This window comes from Psammomys obesus, unplaced genomic scaffold, assembly GCF_907164565.1.
Source record: "Psammomys obesus unplaced genomic scaffold, mPsaObe1.curated_primary_1811, whole genome shotgun sequence".
Taxonomy (NCBI): Eukaryota; Metazoa; Chordata; class Mammalia; order Rodentia; family Muridae; genus Psammomys; species Psammomys obesus.
Window position 1 is genome coordinate 3188004 of NW_026586816.1, and position 13293 is coordinate 3201296.

Sequence of the window (13293 nt, forward strand, 5' to 3'; positions counted from 1 at the left end):
AAAAAACAAACGTAAATAAATAGAAGAATTTAATTCAAGTCTTCATGTTTAAAAGTCCACTGAGTACCAGCAAATTGAATGGAAAGTGATTCCAAACTGTATAGATACTTCTGAAATGTTACAATATCAAGGATATAAAGGAAACAGAAAATGCTTACAGATAAAAATAGGTCAAATACAAAGGATTAAGACCCATACTATCATCAACAAACAAAGGTACTATTATCATGTGCTGAAAAGCATACAAGCCCCTATTGGAAAATTAATTTATTCAGTTCTTCTACACCAACATTATTCTATGTAAGAATTTTATATGATACCAAACTAATAATAAGTCTGGGATAAATTAAACATGTTTTAATCGTACAAAGACTTGGAGCGTGAATCTCTCAGAATTGTTCCTATAGAAATTATCCAAGGCTATTCCACGATAATAGAATAAAAACCAATAGAAGAGAGTAGTGTATAGAGAAAGGATAAAATTAAAATTAATCCTGACATGAAAATAAAAAAGAAATGCAAGGCTCAGAGTTATAGAGAGAGTTGAGAAAACCCATATTAAAAAATTAAAAATCCAAAATAGCTCCAGGAAGAATTATTGAGGAAAGACTGGCATGGGGATGGGAGGTTACAGTGTTTATGACATGGAGTGTCTAAAGAAGAAAAGAAAAATGAATGAGAAATGAAAGTGTTAAGTCAGCTTCAACTATGAAGCCAGTGGGGATGGGTGTGTGTCTGAGCAAATATAGTTAGCCAAGAGACTCCTCTGTGAATGCTGGAGACAGTCTTCTTTGACTGATTTCAGAGTCTTAGCATAGAGCTCCTGAAGAAAGAAATGCAACCCAGCTTGGTTCTGCAGTTAAAGATGGATTTTTTTTTAAGGTGCAATATTTGTGTCTAATTACTGGTTTTCAACTTTTAAAACTAACTGACGTACAAAAAAACAAAGTGACTAAAATATGATCACAAGATAGAAATGTGAGCAACCTAAACACGGCAAATATAAACATAAAGCTAGAAAAGCAGAGAAGTAGAGGAGAGAGGATGGGGAAATTAGATCTCTCAGTGTTGAGAGCTAGGATGCAGCAGCCACCACTGACAGGACAGGGGACAGAAAGTCACATATTTTGCTTATGGTTAACTGCCAACTTAAAAGTAAATCTTGCTTGTTGCTGGATGTTTATTTAAGACTGAATCACAGTATGTAGCCCACGCTTACCTCAAACTCTTGATCCTCAGCCTCTCGAGTGCACATGTGCCACCATGCCAAGCTTAAAACCAAGTCTTAATTTGTGTTTGCCCAGAAGGGCATCCTAAAATAGTGATTCATCCCCAGGCAGTTGTTTTGGGAAATATACACAACCATAGAATAACAAAGAGGTGAAACAAGGAAGGGGCCAGGCCAGGAGCTCATGGTTCAGACTGCTGCCTGTCATGGACTGTTGTGACTTTCCTTGGGACACACAACACACCACTGGAAAATTGCCAATCTGGAGATCTTTCTCCACCTATATTGTTTCTTGTTACATAAGACTGAAAACCACTCCCATCTGCCTCCTTACAGTTGCTAGGGAAAAGTGCACCCTCATCACTGAAGACAATGGAGAGAATGAAGGCATGGGACCTTAGAACTCTATAATTCTCTCCAGCTAAGTGAGAACAGTGTTTGCTTCCGGGGCAGGTGGGGTGTGGGGAGGGAGAGACAGAGTTTCTGATAAATCTGAAAGATGGAACTTAAGTGGCTGTCACTGTTTCCTCCTCACATCCTCTAAACTGATTTTTACATGGTGGGAGAGACAATAAAATACACAGAGAATAGGAGAGTGGATGGCGACAATGCAATCAGGTCAGCAGGATGGGCTGGGAGATGGAGGGATTGTAGAAAAGTGTGGATTAACTGAGCCCTGAGCACCTGATGGCCAGTCACAGAGCCACAGAAGCCAGGAGGTCTGCAGCTTCTGAGATGGGACCACGAATGGACCAGACAACAGCTGGATAGAGGCGCATCTTCACACAGAGCTGCCTCTTTGCCCTCCTAGCAGAAGACTGAGACTCGCCTTTGGGAAGGTTAAAATGAATGCTGTTGGACCTGGGGCATGGCTGGCTTAAGGGAGGCTGAGGCTCATCCAACGGACAGGTGAAAATTCTACACTGTACACTGGGGCCCTCAAACTACACCTGATTCACTGGCTCTTAAACAGAGCCTCCAAAATGAAATTATGGTAAATATTTTTAGAGAGATCAAGAGAAGCTGGCGGCTGGTACATCAGTGATCAAAATAAAAATAATATGCCAAGGGGACAAAGAGATCATAGAAGGGAAGAATTAAATACGATGGTAGAACCAGCAAGAGGTTGGCAACATCTTTTAGAAAATTGAGAGGGATAATTAAATGGAAAAAAAAATGCCTTTAAAATGAGCTCAGGAGGTTCTGGAGCCTAGAATGAGAGTTCAAGAGCAAAAAGACAGCTAAACGTGTGGCCGGGTCCTCAAGCGTCTTCCTCAGCATCAGGAAGTCCACGTAGAATATCTGCTGGGGGAGGGGGGCTGGAATGAGGGCAGCAATTGCTTTGTTCCCTGCCTTGTGAGAGCCATGCTTTTACTTCCAAACACGTTACACCTATCTTCTAAAAGACTACTTATACCTACATTAGAATTAAAGTGTTAGGATCTGGGGACATGACCAGGTCTCTAGTGTGCCTACTGTGTAAGCACAAAGACCTGAATTTGGATTCCCAGCACCCACAGAAAACCTGGACCCAGTGGTTCTCTCAATAGCACCTGCACGGGGGTGAGGGGGTTAGATATCAAGTCAGGTGGATGTCTTGGAATTCAGTGCTCAGCCAGCAGGTTCGGTGATCCCCTGTCTCAGCAAAGAGGATAAAGGGGCCAGCAAGAGGTCTCATGGGGCAAAGGCACTTGCCACTAAGCCTAAGGACCTGAGTTCAATACCCAGAGCCCAGGTGGTGGAATGAGAATGGACTCCCAGAGGGTGGCCTGAGCACTACGGCGTGTGAATCTCCCCTCAACACAAATAAGTAAGTAGAAATAAGTAGGTAAAACTAAATAAACAAAGGGGAACACCATAAGGAAAGACGTCTGACGTCGACTTCTGCTGTGCACATGGACACGCACATGCAGAAATAAATTGTTTTAAAGAGAATTTAAGCAGACAAAAAGATAGAGTAAGGACAATTTTCCAAAATTCTTCCCCAGAGTAATCCAGCCAACTGTTTGTGTTCATTTGTCTTCTTTTCTGGACATAGTCAAGCCTTAAATCATATTTTAAAGACATCCTCCTCTCAGAGGACAATGTCCTTGTCAATAGATGTGAGCAGGCTCAGAAAGCTTGTCGTGAAGACCACATTAACAATGGCTGAGCAGACCTGTCTGGAGCATTAAATGCTGAGATGCTGAATGTAGATAAAGCAAGATAAGTAGTGTTGGTTACAGCTATAATTACGGTTTAAAAATATAGAAAATTTGATCAGAAGCCAAAGTGCTTGATTAAGCATCATACTCCACGATCAACAGATATCTCATTCCTCACACCCAAGGATCTCAGGAACCACGGTCAGAGCCAGAGCGCTTTCAGTTCACCTGAAGCACAGAGCGCCATGCATTCTTTAAAGCAGGGAGGCATCTCAGCAGATGTTCCAGATAATCGCAGTTCGTCATGGACATTATCCCCTCTGTCTGGAAATCTGTATTCACGTTTATAGAAGCCCATCTCTGCTTCCACGAACTGCTTAATGATGGAAATGATTCTTTAAAGTTCAGTGGCTGAAACACACTGTGTCAACTGGAAAGACAACAGAACCAAAGCTTTAGGCTGACTAGCCCACTCGTGGGTGATGGGTACACAGAGCAGGGGTGACCTGGCCCAGCAACTTGTGAACTCTACCTCCAGGAACCCCAGTTTCCCAACTCTTAAAACAGTGTAAATAGAACTTCCTGTCCATATTTGTTTTATAGAGAAGGCATAATAAGCCATATGCCCAGACTATTGGAGCCATTCTCTAAATTAAATGTTGTTACTTCCAATATCTTTAGGTGAAAGAGAAGCCAAAAGACAACTTCCTCTGTTTCACATGATTTCTGTTACTGCATTCTCTTTCAGCTAAAGTAGTGACAAGCACTCAGTCCTGGCCCTTCAGCTGACTCTGAACCTGTCCTATGTTACTCCCACATGTGTCTCTGCCCCATGGCATTCTGCAGGGCAGGTAGTTCTGTGTCCAGCCTAGGTCTGAATCCAGTTTCTGCAAGCTTCAGCACAAGAGGCCTTGAGCATGTGGCTTCATATCCTGACATTGTTTCCTTATCTGCAAAGTGGGGGCAATAATGTATAAATCAGAGCATTGCTACAAATATGCCCTGAGGTGATATTGTAAAGTGACTGACACAGTAAACTCACTGACACAGATGTCTGCTTAATTTTTAGTAATGGGTCAAACATAGTTAATCTCTCTCACTAACAAAATGACCACTCCATGGATTTCTCCAGTGGAATTACACCAAATGTCAGTGTCAGCTATATGGCAGATATGTGTTTACAACAGAAGAGACAAACCTTACGTAGGTGTCAATCTCCTGATATCCTGTATTCAAACTTTCCTTGAAGATTGTAATGAGTTTTAAATCAGAAAGATCAGAATGCAAGCTGCTTTTACGTTAACCAAATTAACCAAAATGAAACAGAAGCAAATAAAGGGTTTGCAAACCTGAGACTAAAGCTTTGATTTGCCTCTAAATTATCAGGTGGCCTTGGGCAAATCAGGTCTTTGTTTCTTTGTTTGCAGCATGATAGTGTCTGTCTATCCATTCAGCATTTTCCTGGAGGTCTCTGACAACTCAATGAGATAAGCGAAAGAAGACACATGCTCAAAATACTTTGTATGAAAAGAAAGTTTATAATAAAAAAGTCAAAGGTGTAAGAATATAAAGTGATTGGTTAACATTGTGTCTGTTTGCAAATAATATGATTATCTGCACTGATAATTCTAAGAGATTTGCAAACAATTATGTTTAATCAAATATGCAACAAGATTTCTGTATACAAGAGAAACACAAGAAATTAGGAGTGTTCTCTTTACCAATAATTACAAATTACATTGGAATTAGAAAACAATTTTTTTCATCATGACAAAAGCACTGCAAGATGTTCTGGATAAAACAAAAGAAACAAAAAAAAAACTTAACAACACATGAAGCCTTTCTGAAAAAAATAAAATGTTAATAAAAGACATGAAATTGAGAAAATGTAGAGAAACGAAACAGAGCTGTGTTTATGAAGCCTCAGTACTACAATAGTAATTTCAGCCAATACCAAACCATGTGATGCCAGAAATTGTTCCCATTGCATCTATGCCATTCATTTTACAATGTCTAAAGATCCAGAGGGTACCAGCCAGCAGTACTGGTCATCAGTCTGCAACACACAGGAAAAACCCTACTACAAAGAACAAGCTTGCATCAGAAGACCAGAGTTGATAGGCCCTCCTGTGAAAGAGCAAAGGTAGACACATGAATATAGAGACATGAATAGATACAGAGAGACACGAGTGGGAGACAGAGGAACATTTGTATTGCCAGATAGAACTTCATATAAAATGTTAGTGGTTAAAACCAAGTTGTCTAGGAGAGAAATATTTCTGAAAGTGGGAGAAGAAAGGGGCAAGCAAGAGAATGCTTACTGCTCTTGCAGAAGACTCACACCAGGTGATTAAAACTCCAGTTCCAGAGGATCCAGTGCCCTCTGACCTCCAAGGGAAAGATGCATCCACATATACACATACATTTTAAAACCTAAACAAGTGTTATCTTAAACCACAGAAAGAGAAAATGTGATCAAGTCCATATACACGTATATGCAAATGTCATGATGGACCTCACTATTTCATACAGCATGCTAATGCAAATAAATGTGTTTAAAGAATGCACAGAGGTGATATATGGACTTAGGTAAGAAATAAAGATCCTTCATCCCTGGTGTGAGGATCAACAGACCCACTCAGGTAATGAAGAGAGCCACAACCACAGCCACAACTCCGAGAGGCAGCAACTGTGAATATTAATTACAGTCTTCCTTTTTGGTTTTTGACAGTTTATTAGCCTTGTTTACCTGATTTCTTTTACAATCTTTATTAGTTCTTTGAGAATCCCTCTGATGTATTTTTTATTATGCTCACCCCCTAACTCCTCTTAGATCCACCCCCTTCATTACTCATCCAACTTTGTGGACTCTCACCTCCCCCTCCCCCGTTTTTTCTAAATCTGTAAACTTTAATTTGTGCTACTCATATGCCCTTAGATGTGAGGCCTTCTGACAGACCATGATTAACCCACCACTGGCCCATACCCTTAAAGAAAACTGAGTCTTCTTCTCCTAGCACCTATGAGATGCTAACCATTCCTCGGTGAGGTGTGGGACTTTTTACCTGTCTCTCCTCTCCATGCATGGATTTGGTCCTGTGCACACTGTCACAGTATGAGTTCATATGTGCAACTTCCCTGTTGTGCCCAGAAAACACTGTTTTCCTGTAGCCACCCACCACCTCTTTCTGCTCCTTTTGATGCATGATATCCGAGGCTTGGGAGAAGGGGCTGTGATGCAGACGTCCCTTGGGGCTGAGCATCAGGTTGTGCATCTCTGGTGGATCTTACACTGTTCATAAGGAGCATCAGTGCTCAGTTCCCCCGAAGGATTTCCTGGAATGAGGTAACAACAACAACAAAATGATAATAATCCATTCTCAGTTCTCCAGACTCTGAAGCACGCCGTAAGGCTGAGTGCCTGTGCCACCAACTGCCAACAGTCAGCTATGCCAGCTAGCACAGAGGCCACTGGCCATGAGAAGCTATCTAAATTTAAATAACTAAAGCAAAACACAATTTAAATTCAGTACCACAATTGCACAAGGCACATTTCTCCTGAACCACGTCACAAGGAGTTGGAGGTTACATGGTTGACAGAAGGTGATGGCCATCTTCACCGTCACCTGTGTTCTAGAGGATGACACTAGTCCAACGCACTGCAGGAATGGGGTGGGGTGGGGTGGGGTGTGGCTCAGGGATAGAGCACACAGTTAGCCATGCGTGAACCCTGGCTGCCATCTCCAGCAATAAATAAAATAGAAACCATGTGGGAATGTACCTTCTAGCTTTTACTTACGAAAAAGCCTGCACTTTAATGTGAAACAAAAGTCTGTATTCTGTAAGAAAGGGCTGAGCAGGACAAAGCAGGAGTGGGTGTTGAAAGCTTTTTCTTAGGTTACCAATTCACACAGTAAATTATAGTCTCCTGTGCAGTTCATGCATTTGTCTCTTCATTTTAAAAAAAAATGTGTAATGGGGCTAGAGAAATAGCTCAGCGGTTAAGAACACTGGCTGCTCTTCCAGAAGACCAGGGTTCAATTCCCAGCACCCACATGACAGCTGACACACATCTCTAACTCCAGTTTCAGAGAATCCGATGCCCTTTTCTGGCCATCATGGGCACCAACCACACATGTGGTACACAGACACCAGCGTCGACACAACAGCTATACACATGAAGTACAATAAAAATAAGTTGTACATGAACCTTTTCAGAACTCACTTCTATGAGGAAAAAAATACATTCAAGGAGATTAGGGAGGCTGAGGTTGAGTGAGAGAGTGCCTGCCCTGGCAATGGTCTCAAGCCTGCGCAGAACACACACGTAAACCAAAAGGCCTTTAGGTCACTCATCAGCACCAGCGGAGATGGCACGAGGTGGCAGCTGTGCCATTAGAGAGAGCTGTGGTGCCTGACTGTTTGTACGCTCATTTCCTGGTCTGAAGTCATTACACTTCCAGTGTGTTCACAGCTCAGTAAGATGTCCGTACTTAGTTTTTCTATTACTGCTATCAATGGGGATCAAAACAGACAGATGCATTTACTGGTTTCCCTCTAACCATAATAAAAAGAAACAGTTTATAAAATCAGATTATATGAAAAATTGCCTAATGATAATAATTTATAAGCTCGTTGTGGAATAATGATGTATTCAAGAGCTGTCGTCGTATGATGAAAGAAAGAGAATATGAAAGATTCTTTCAGTGAGGAGTGACTACAGATGAATTGCGCTGAGATACAATTCTTTGATAAGGGGCAATAAGAACCTCTAGAACTCTTAATAATACACTACTCAGGGTGAATTGAGGATTGTAATAAAGGCTCATAAATTAAAAAGTTCTTATATGATTTCTGATAAAAAGACATGCCAGGGTGAAATAAAGAATCACTGGAATCAACTGATACCCTGAAGCCTGGTCGGTTGTGAAATGGACATTCTAGGGAAATAAATAAAACTTCTTAAGCTTGGAGTTTTTAAGGCATAGGTTTCATTGCTTAGAAGTCTGTGGCCAGTGAAGAGAATTCAGTGCAGTTCTGATTGTTCTTCCCCATGTTGAGATCTGGAAATATGGAAGATGGTGTCTAGGCAATTGCATTGCTTTTGCTTACTGGGACAGGGTGGTTTCAATAATCTCCCCCCCCCCCGCCCTCCTTATTTACAACCATTAAACCAGGGCACAAATGAACAAATGAAAGACATCCAGGCCGGGGATGGGACAGTTGTTTCTCAGGTGGTGGTGCTGTTTGGGGAGGCTGTAGAACCTTTCACAGGCAAGCCCTGCTAGGGGAAGTGAGTCCCTGGGAGGTGGGCCTTACTTCCAGAAGCGTGTCTCTGGGCCACCTGTCCACTGTCTAGATGTGACCTGTCATGCAGCTGTCCACCACCACGCCTTCCCCGCTGGAAGGAGCTGCATTTCTTGAACCCTGAGCCAGAATGAACCTCACCTCATTTAGGTTGCTTTTATTCGGTGTTTGGGCGCAGCTATGAGCAGAATAAATAACACAATTTGTATGTGCATATTTGTGAATGTAAATGTGCAGGAAACATACAGATACTAAATTGGACACTGAAGTATAACAGCAGGTGCCTCTGGGAAGAGGAAGCAGGATTCAAGTGGGATGGAAGGGGGTTCGGGTGGGAGGTGTGTGGGGGTTTTTTCTGCACACATCTTCATTGTCATATTTGTTCTCCAGGGATATGTTATTGAATTATTTGTGGATCAAGTAAATATCCTAAGTGCATCTACAAAATACACACAAGATAGTTGTTTATGTTTCTGAACAGTGTGACTCCCTTAAAGTCACAACATCTTTAATGCAATCAATTTGGAAGAAAGATATAAATGCCAGCCTTCTACATGCAATAGGAAACAGTAGTTATATCATTACACAGGGGACTGTGGTGCACAGTCCTGAGAGGAACCAGGAGACAGCAGTAAGTGGGTCCTGAATGTGTTGGTTAGTTTTGGTCAACTTGTTACAAACTAGAGTCACCTGGGAAGAGTGAACTTCACCTGAGACATTGCCTCCATCAAACTGGCCTTTGGGAATATTCAGGAAACATTTTATTGTTAATGACTGATGTGGGAGGGTCCAGCTCACCTGGTGATATCACCTCTGGACAGGTGGTCCTGGCCGGTATAAGAAAGCAAGCTGAGCAAGCCATGGAGAATTAGCCAATAGCAGCTTTCCTCCATAGTCTCTGCTTTCAGTTCTCATCTCCCGACAGGCGCCTGTGCTGGCTTCCCTTGAGGACAGGCTGTCCCATGAAAGTGTAAGATGAAGTAAGCCCCTTCTTTCCAAAGATGCTTTTGGTCAGTGTTTTATCAAGAGAAAAACTAACCACAACACTGTAACAGCTGGGGTGTCAGCCACCATATGGCTGCTGGGAACCGAACTGAGGATGTCTGGAAGAGCAGCCAGTGCTCTTAACCACTGAGCCATCTCTCCAGCCCCATGGAGTATTTAATCTTAATGTTCATCATGCAATTCATCATCACTTTGGAGACACACCTCTTGGCATGTCCATGAGGGGATTTCCAGAGAGGATTAATATAGGGGAAGACCCACCCTGATTCTGAACGGGGCTATTCTATGGGCTGGGGTGCTCCACTGAATAAAAAGGAGAGCACTAACAGAACACCTCCGCTCAGCTGTCTCTGCTTCCTGAACACTTGTTTCATGTTCTTACCATCGAGCCTTCCCCACCATGGTGGAGCATGCAGACGAAAAAGGGTGAGCCAAAAAGAACCCTCCCTTCTATAATCTGCTTCTGTCACATTAATGAGAACCCCAACACTGTTGACATTATGAGCTGGAAAAGCCTTTACTGGATTGGAGGGTTCCTAGCAACAAGTGTGGCCTCTGCCCACTAGACATCTAAGTCTCATCGTTTCCTGTTATGTTAATGTCTCCAGACATTTTCAAATGTCTCCTGAGGACAAAAGTATCCCTCGTCTGGAATCACTTCCTGATGTTATTACATTAGCAAGAGCTGACACAGGCCATCTTCATGGCACCTTCTGAGAAGGTAAGTGTTCCAACTGGGGGTGGAAAGGCTTAAACAAGGGGGGACACTGAGGTATTGGAGCAATCATAATGTAGAAAGAAAACTAATCCAAAGGAAGGGAAGTGTCTGAAAAGCCATATGAAAGCCTACTATCTCAAAACCCAAGTAAAAATATAATTGGCAAGATGGTAGAATTCATGTGACATAAAAGAAGAAAGGCAAATACCAAGAGTTAGCTGATTAAGGAGGGGTTGGGAGGAGAAGAGGATAGAAGTTGTGTTAATTAAATCCAAATATATATTTGGGGGTGGGGAGATGCATAGATAGAGAGAGAGCTAAAGCTTTGTGGAAACTTACTAGTTAATAAGCTAACTTCAAAATGTAACTGCAAAAATTGTTTGAACAGAATTATCTTGTATGGCTGGACAGTGTCACTCTGAGAAGACGTGAGTTGTTAAATGAAAATCACAATACAAAGTGTGTTGGTTAGTTTTATGTCAACTTGACACAGTGGAGTCCTTTGGGAAGAGAAATTCTCAACTGAGAAAATGCCTCCATAACATTAGCAAATACGCAAGTCTGTAGGACACTTCCTGATTAATGATTGATGTGGGAGGGCCCAGACTACCGTGGTTGGTGCCACCCCTGGGGCGGTGGTCTTGAGTTGTACAAGAAATCAAACTCAACAAGCCACTAGGAACAAGCATTCTTTCATGGCCTCTGGGTCAGTTCCTGAGTCTAGGTTCCTGCCTTGAGTTCCTGCCTTGACTTCTCTCAGTGATGGAATGGAATGTGAAACCGTTCTCTCCCCAAGTTGCTTTTGGTCATGGTATTTTATCAAAGCAATAGAAATCATGCCTAAGACACAAGACATGGGATACCTAACTACATGTTACTGGTCAGAAAGGCCCAGAGGTCTGCAAAACAATACAGGCTATTGTCATTGCCCTTAGTCACCTACTATAAGAGCATAGTAGGACCTTATTCCTGAAGACATCACACACCTTGGCTGCAGGATAAAGAAAAATAAATTTCAAACTAAGCAGAGAACTTTCTTCTTGCTGGCTAGCTTTCAGAGTGTCAGAAAGTGCTATGAAGGCTACGGGAGGAGAAAAGACATCAATGGTCTTATTCAACACTGAATCCTGCATGTCCCAATTCTGCTCTGCAAGGCAAGACATCCATTGGTATGATAGTAGAACAACTGTTAGGTCGTAACTTCCTTCTCTATGCTTTAATTTGAACTGCTCCATAGAGAGGTGTCATGCCTAGTACTGTCATCCTGGTTAAAAGCAGGAGGCTGGGAGGTCAGAGTCTCTAGGGTAGAACCTGCTATTGGTATTTTGGTAAATTGTCATGCTGTCAATTTGTCTTCTAAATGTTTGTGTTTATACCCTTAGACCTGGGTTGCTCTCAAGCTGGTCAGAGAGGAAGTTTCTTTTCACAGAGAAATACATAATGGGTTTAACTGTGTAGAATAAGAGAGTGTTCATCTGGAAATGGGACTCCTTTATCAATCCTCACCAACTCCCCAGGGAATATCACAGAAGAGAAGGAAAGAATGCAAGATCCAGAGGATAAGAAAGAGTGTTGTGAAATGCTTCTGGACACAACATGGCTATTGTACTCATACATAATACACACACAACAGCTGTGGCTACCTACATAAGACATGGAAATATAAAGCCAGCAAAAATCCCTGTAGAGGTGAGAGATGTGCTCTTCAGACCTCACTTCCAGTTAAGGACTTAGTGGCAGGCGGTAACTGCAGGGGGAGGGATGATCATTCCTTTCTGAGGGTGTAGCTCCTGGCAGTTTCCAATGCTCCACTGGATGACCCCAATTCAGGCACATACCAACAGTACTAGTTAGACCTAGTAGGCTTAAGAAGGAGAAGGAAGGAGGAGGAGGAAGAGGAGAAAAAGGAGGATGAGATCGAGAGAGGAAGAGGAGGAGAAAGAAATGAAGCTGGGGAAGAACATAGCATCTGAGGCGATATTGTGAGAGTTGGAGAATGAAAAGTGGTGCGTTTATATGACCGTATTTTGTTGAATATCTCAAGAAAAGAGAAAGTTATTAATAAAGAGGTAGTTTCTGTAGCCTCCTGTACACATGTAAGACCGCTTCCAGGTAGACATGCATAATGAGGTTTTATGTATTGATCAAGGTTTAGTCTTGGGAAACATAAACCTTCTCATATTACCTGTCTGAAGTTCAGCTGTGACTTGCTGTGCTCAGCCAGACCCTGGCGCTTTCCTCAGAGTTCCCAGGACAAGATATCAACAGTTGACCAGAAAGCCGCCGTCCTTTGCGACCCTGGCTTCCAGGAACTCCAGAGAGGTGGTCCTTGGATTCTTCGGGTCCAGGTGTGGGACTTAGGAACCATTTTCCCAGTTAGGCAGAGGGCTTAGCTTCCTCTGATAAGCTCTCAGGCCACTCGCTGGACTTTTGAAAGAGTCTTCTGAGTTTATATCTTCACCCAGTCAATCTGCTATAGTTCAGGCAGCTCCAGTGAGTTCAATACAAACCCACTCATATAAATACACATCTTCTTTGAGTGTATAAAGAGCCACTCAGAGCATCACGGCAAGTCTGGTCATTCAGCTTAGATAATTGAAACAGCAGCAGCTTGGACAACCTTTGGGGTGATGGATATATCCTGTTTCCACCCATTCACCAAACAAATTATTCATCAAAAGTCTACAAATTTTATTGTATTTAAATTGAGCAAATCAAATAAAACTAGTTAAACTTTATTTTGTTACTTTAAAACCTATTCATTGACTATTCAAATAGTGTATTTTTATTTCTTGTGCTATATGTTACGTATAAAATAAAGTATCTCTAGGTAATAATACTACTATAAATTAAAGTCTGTTTTTAAGTTAGGCACACTTTTTATTCTCTGA

General features: G+C 42.1%; 1 pseudogene; it reads left to right on the forward strand.

The window, feature by feature from the left end:
* LOC129672953 (ganglioside-induced differentiation-associated protein 1-like 1) overlaps positions 1–13293 on the forward strand; it is a 151054-nt pseudogene that overhangs the window by 73242 nt on the left and 64519 nt on the right.